The sequence below is a fragment of the Lepidochelys kempii genome, chromosome 25 (genome assembly GCF_965140285.1).
Source record: "Lepidochelys kempii isolate rLepKem1 chromosome 25, rLepKem1.hap1, whole genome shotgun sequence".
Lineage (NCBI taxonomy): Eukaryota > Metazoa > Chordata > Testudines > Cheloniidae > Lepidochelys > Lepidochelys kempii.
The window spans coordinates 19,724,208-19,730,930 of NC_136404.1; the positions used below are offsets into that span (position 1 = coordinate 19,724,208).

Consider the following 6,723-nt stretch of genomic DNA (forward strand, 5'->3'; position numbering starts at 1 on the left):
ATCTCCAACATGCACAAAATGCACTGTAAAATGAAGAGTTCTGCAGTAGTTGTTCAGAATGTACAGGGTTAACATAGCTGGAAGGCTGACTTGCCTTATCTCTGCGTTCTGTTCCACTTTGAGGAAATGTATCTCATAAAATGCTGAGATAGCTGAAAGCCCAGGGCATTGCACAAATAGTGATGAACAAATGTCTTTTTTTTTTTCCTTTAAATATTGCCTTATTTTTACTGCAACTAGTGTTTCAATGAACATGGTTACTTTATAGTATTTATTTCTTTATTTAAATCCTAGTTGACAGGGGGAGGGCTAAGGCATAGCGGTTGAGGAATCTGGAATGTGAAAGGAGACCATAGTGGTGGTGGCGGGGGGGCAGCCCAGTGGGCTATTAATGTATATGGTGGGCAGCAAACAGTCATGCCATTTAAAGCCCCAGGGGGTGTTTCCAAGCTAGTAGGCACAGAGAGGCTCCTAGATCTCCTCTGTCCACAGTGGCATCATCTAGCAGGCATCCATCTAGCAGAGGATTGGTCCTGCTTTGAGCAGGGGGTTGGACTAGATGATCTCCTGAGGTCCCTTCCAACCCTGATATTCTATGATTCACACCAAAAATTTATTCAACTCTCCTATACAGTTATTTAATATAGCACAAACTTACTCGCAGAAGTCTCCTCCTCAGGTCTGTCAGACTGGGTGTCCACCTGGCTTTCAGGAGCTGCATGTTCATTTGACTCTGCCTCAGGCTTTTGTATGGGAAAGAGATCTTGGCTTTCAGAGGAGCTCTCTTCCTTCTCCTACCTAGAGTCCTGGTTAACACTGGACAGTGCCAAAAGGGATGACACGGCAGACCCATGACAAATGAGATTTGGTGGTGGCCTCACAGCAAATATCTGATCAAGATGCCATAACAGTAGAAGACACACAGGAAAACAGACAGGTCAGGCCTGGCATCATGCATTGCAGCATGAGATAACAGTGGGAGGACTGCCAAGTCAATGTGAAATAGATGCATCCACACATATCTTACTTTGCACTAACTCATTCCTTAATTAACTTAATCCACCTTCAGAAGGGATTATCTTCTTTGTAAAAAACTGGACATTTAAATTAAAAGAAGAATTGTATCATGTGGACAATAGGCACTTGAACTAAAAAACCCACAAGTTACTGTGAAACCCCTCCTCCTCCTAAACACTAAATTATATGTCTCTACCAGGCCATTCAGCAAAATTAAGGCAAGTCAACTAAGGGTGGGAAGTCAATGCACATGAAGTACATTTAACCCCCGGGGATGCTTTCATTCAGGAGTAAAGCAGTCTAAGTTTCCTGTAACTTAGTCCTCCTAAGGTTACATTGCTCCTGAATTCAAACATCTACCTGGGAATGGAGGTTAACACACTAAAAGTTATACACATTGACTGCATGACTTTAGTTGATTCACTTTCATTTTCCTGATTGTCCCCTACATAGACTGCTCCTTAGAGGTATTGTTAGAACTAGATGTAGAATCGACAGAAATCCCAACTGCTTCCATTGGCATATATTTCCCAGTATCACTCATGATTGGTACTAGTGGGAAAGCCATCACAAGCACTGATGGATTTTATTGCACCAATTACAAAAGTACAGCAAAAGAAAAATGGAGCATGGATCATACATTTATAATGCTAGAGATTCCCTTTCTAATTTATTATTTATTTATAAAACAGTTCTTTCAGAGTTCTGATTGAATTATAAAGGTTCCAACCCAGGCAGTTACAACTAGACACTGAGAAGCAAAGGTCTAATTTTCAGAAGTGTACTAGACATAGAATCATAGGACTGGAAGGGACCTGAGGAGGTCTTCTAGTCCAGTCCCCTGCACTTAAGGCAGGACTAAGTATTATAGAGACCATCCCTGACAGGTGTTTGGTCTAACCTGCTCTTAAAAATTTCCAATGACAAAGATTCCACAACTTCCTTAGGTAATTTATTCCAGTGCTTAACTACTGTGACATTTAAGAAGCTTTTCTGATGTCCAACCTAAACCGCCTTTGCTGCAATTTAAGTCCATTGCTTCTTGTCCTATCCTCAGCGGTTAATGAGAACAATTTTCCTCCCTATTCATTGTAACAACCTTTTATGTACTTGAAAACTGTTATGATGTCCCCCCTCTGTCTTCTCTTCTCCAGACTAAACATATCCTTTTTTTTTATTTTCAGTCTTCCCTCATGGGTCATGTTTTCTAGAACTTCAATAATTTTTGTTGCTCTTCTCTGGACTTTCTCCAATTTGTCTACATGTTTCCTGAAATGTGGTTCCCAGTTGGTCCCCAGTTGAGGCTTAATCGGCTCAGAGTAGAGCAGAATTACTTCTTGTGTCTTGCTTACAACATACCTGCTAATACATCTCAGAATGATATTTGCCCCCCCCAGCAGTGTTACCCTGTTGACTTGTATTTAGCTTGTGATCCACTATGACCCCCAGATCCCTTTTCACAGTACTCTTTCCTAGGCGGTCGTTTCCTGTTTTGTATGTGTGCAACTGATTGTTCCTTCCTAAATGGAGTACTTTGCATTTGTCCTTATTGAATTTCATCTTATTTACTTCAGACCATTTCTCCAGTTTGTCCAGATCATTTTCAATTTTAATCCAATTCTCCAAAGCACTTGCAACTCCTCCCAGTTTGGTATCGTTTGCAAACTTTTTATAAGTGTACTCTGTGCCATTATCTAAATCATTGATGAAAATATTGAACAGAACCAGATCCAGAACTGATCCCTGAGGGTCCCCATTTAATATGCCCTTCCAGCTTGACTGTGAACCACTGATAACTACTCTCTGGGAATGGTTTTCCCATCAGTTATGTATACACCTTATACTAGCTCCATCTAGGTTGTACTTCCCCAGTTTGTTTATGAAAAAGTCATGCAAGACAGTATCAAAAGCCTTACTAAATTCAAGATATACCACATATACCGCTTCGCCCCCTATACACAAGGCTTGTTACCCACTGGTTGGTCAAAGAAAGCTATTAGGTTGGTTTGACAATTTGTTTTTGACAAATCCATGCTGACTGTTACTTTTCACCTTATCTTCTAGGTGTTTCCAAATTGATTGCTTAATTATTTGCTCCATTATCTTTGTGAGTACTGAAGCTAAGCTGACTGGTCTGTAATTCCGTGAGTTGTCCTTATTCCCTTTTTATAGATTGGCACCATATTTGCCCTTTTTCAGTCCTCTGGAATCTCTCCCGTCTTCTATGACTTTTCAAAGATAATCACTAATGGCTCGGATATCTCCTCAGTCAGCTTCTTGAGTATTCTAGGATGTATTTCATCAGGCCGTGGTGATTTGAAGACATCTAACTTGTCTAAGTAATTTTTAACTTATCTTTTCCCTAGTTTAGCCTCTGATCCTACCTCAGTTTCACTGGCATTTATGATGTTAATGTCCAATCACTACTAAATTTTTTGGTGAAAACTGAAACAAAAAAGTCATTTACTACTACTTCCATTTTCACATTTTCTGTTACTGTCATGTCGTGTCCCCACCCCCAACCACCCCATTTAGTAACAGGACTACCCTGTTCTTGGTCTTCCTCTTGCTTTTAATGTATTTGTAGAATGTTTTCATGTCTCTAGCTAATTTAATATCATTTTGTGCCTTGGCCTTTCTAATTTTGTCTCTCCACACTTGTGGTATTTGTTTATATTCATCCTCTGTAATTTGACCTAGTTTCCCCTTTTTGTAGGACTTTAGTTTCAGATTATTGAAGATCTCTGGGTTAAGCCATCGGGGCGGGTCTGTTGCCATACTTCCTAACTTTCTTATGCATTGGTGTAGTTTGCTCTTGTGCCCTTAACAATGTCTCTTGGAAAAACTGCCAACTCTCTTGAAATGTTTTTTCTCTTAGACTTGCTTCTCATAGGATCTTACTTACCAACTCCCTGAGTTTGCTAAAGACTGCCTCCTTGAAATCCATTATCTTTATTGTGCTGATTTCCCTCCTACCATTTCTTAGAATCATGAACTCTGTCATTTCATGATCACTTTCACCCAAGCTGCCTTCCACTTCCATATTCTCAGCCAGTTCCTTCCTATTTATCAAAATGAAATCGAGAACAGCCTCTCCCCTAGTAGCTTTTTCCACCTTCTGAAATAAAAAATTGTCTCCAGTACATTCCAGGAAATTGTTGGATAATCTGTGCCCTGCCGTGTTATTTTCCCAACAGATGTCTGGGTAGTTGAGGTCCTACATAACGACCAAGTCCTGTGCTTTGCATGATTTTGTTAGTTTTTTTTTAAAAAAGCCTCAACCATCTCTTGTTCCTGGTTAGGTGATCTGTAGTAGACCCCTACCATGACATCACCCTTGTTTTTTACCCCTTTTATCATTACCTAGAAACTTTCAATAAATCTCTCCTATTTCCATCTCAATGTCAGTCCAAATATATATATTTGCAGCTCCTGTTGCTTTTAGTTTGAAGTATGGGTTAGAAATATGAATGGCCATACTGGGTCAGACCAAAAGTTCCCTTAGCCCTGTGTCCTTTCTCTGATGATGGTCACTGTCAGATGCTTCAGAGGGAGCGAACAGACCAGGGCAGTTATTGAATGATCCATCTCTGGTCATCCAGTCCCAGCTTCTGCCAATCAGGTTGATTGAGTGCCAGAAGCTGGGGCGGGATGGTCTGCACCTCAAGTTAGGGCCAGGTTGCTCATTTCAGTGTGTGAAATTTAAGCAAATACAAAGTGTGAGGGGGTGAGTTATATTTGCACCAGGAATGCTAAGCCTTTCCTGACTATTGTGCCTTTCAAATCTCAACCACAATATTGCATTAATTTTTTTTTTATTCATGATAATTTCCCAATGTATTATTTGAATAATTCTTTCCTCCCCTATTTGTTGACATCAGGCATAAAGACTTCATGCAGGAAAACAGAGTAGAATTTATCTTTTTTTTTTTAAACTACAGCACAAAATACCTTAATAGTTCAAATATGCCAGTTGTCTTACAGAAAAGCACTGTTCGGTTGTTTTTTTTTGTTTGTTTGTTTGTTTGTTTTTTAAGCTTCAAATCTAAAATAGGAAGTATGCATTTGGCCAAACTTGCAGAGTCAGATTCAAGGTCATACATATGTGATGAATGTTTGTTTCTTTTCTTGAAACAGAAATCCAAGATATACACATTTAAAGTCTTAACTAGGGTGTTCTAATATACTGAAAATTTAGAGTTACTAGATTTCACATTTCCTTACTCAAGATAGGTTTCAGAGGAACAGCCGTGTTAGTCTGTATTCGCAAAAAGAAAAGGAGTACTTGTGGCACCTTAGAGACTAACCAATTTATTTGAGCATGAGCTTTCGTGAGCTACAGCTCACTTCATCAGATGTTTACCGTGGAAACTGCAGCAGACTTTATATACACACAGAAACTCAAGATAAAACCCTTCTCAATTTCATCCCTTTTTGGTATGCTAAATAGTTCTTCATCCCCTGTTTTCACACTCACCCAGTCTCTGTAGATTTATCTCCATCTTCTACTATGGCCATTGTCGTCATTTAGATTAAGAGCTCTAAATATGCATGGTTCAGCTTCGTTATAGGTCACTTTTCAGCCTCCTGGCCATTCTAGTTCTCTTTTCTGAGCTTCCTTGCTGAGGTCCTTCCCATTTGTCAGTTTAATGAAGTGTGCAGAATGAAACAAAATATTCCAGGTGTGGTTACTAAAGTGTTGTATGCAGAAGGATTATTACCTATGTCCCATGGTGTCATACGCGTGCAGCTGAAAACTGAAAAGTATTTGGATATTTTCTGATCAGAGGCATTAGCTTGCTGTTAACAGGCATTTCTTTAAGTTCCTTTGGATTACTTTTCCCTTTTCACTGGTGTGTGCAACTCCCGTGAATGCAATGATGTTACTTCCTCTTGAATAAGATCAGACTGAACAGATTCCTGTAGTTTTTCACAGGACACTGTCATTTATAATAACTATTTAGGGATCCACCAGACAGTTTACAATCCACATAACATTGTCCTTAATCAACATGCAAATATCAATAGAAATATCTATAAATGACTGGACACTATTAAATGAATATCGGACAATGGGTGTCATATTCGATTGTAATTAAGCCTTTGATTCAGTGTCTCTCAAAATTGTACTCAAATTCAAATCTGCTTGGACAGGAACAAACTAGCTAAAATCCTTCTGTTCAAGGAGTAGTTGATTTGAGATACTAGTTATGACAGCATTCATCAGTTTACATCCCATTTGTGGGTAGTATTATTTTGATGCAGCGCACAAAGGGGCATCAACAGCATAGCAAGTGTATCTGTGGATCTGCTTTTGCTGCCTCAAGTTGAGTCTTTGCACAGTTCCTGTTTGTATGCTCATTATAGTCACTGCTGTCCAGGAAATAAATAACCACTGAAGTAATAGGAGTGCTATAAGTGGGATTTATATTCATTTTTTATTTTGTCCTACCTGCCACTTTATTTGAACTTTCTTCCAGTTTTGTTATGTGACCCATCACTTACATTTTAACTAACAACTGGATAGGTTTTTGGTTTTTAAAGAAGCAATCCGAGTACAATGAAACTAATTCTCTTAACAGTATCCTAGTGAGAATTACAGGGCTGTGCTAAAATCTGACCAGAACAAATTAAAGGAAGGACATTAGTTACGTCATTAATCATGGAAAAGAAAAAAAGCACAGAATGTACAAGTTCAAGGTAGCT

General features: G+C 39.0%; 1 long non-coding RNA gene and 1 pseudogene across 2 annotated transcripts in view; both read left to right on the forward strand.

Annotated features, from left to right (window-relative positions):
- LOC144929891 (uncharacterized) overlaps positions 1–6,723 on the forward strand; it is a 103,384-nt gene that overhangs the window by 6,742 nt on the left and 89,919 nt on the right. The window lies entirely within an intron of this gene.
- Positions 1–6,723, forward strand: part of LOC140903318 (zinc finger protein 316-like) — an 86,529-nt pseudogene that overhangs the window by 6,502 nt on the left and 73,304 nt on the right. The gene's annotated exons all lie outside the window — the stretch shown is intronic.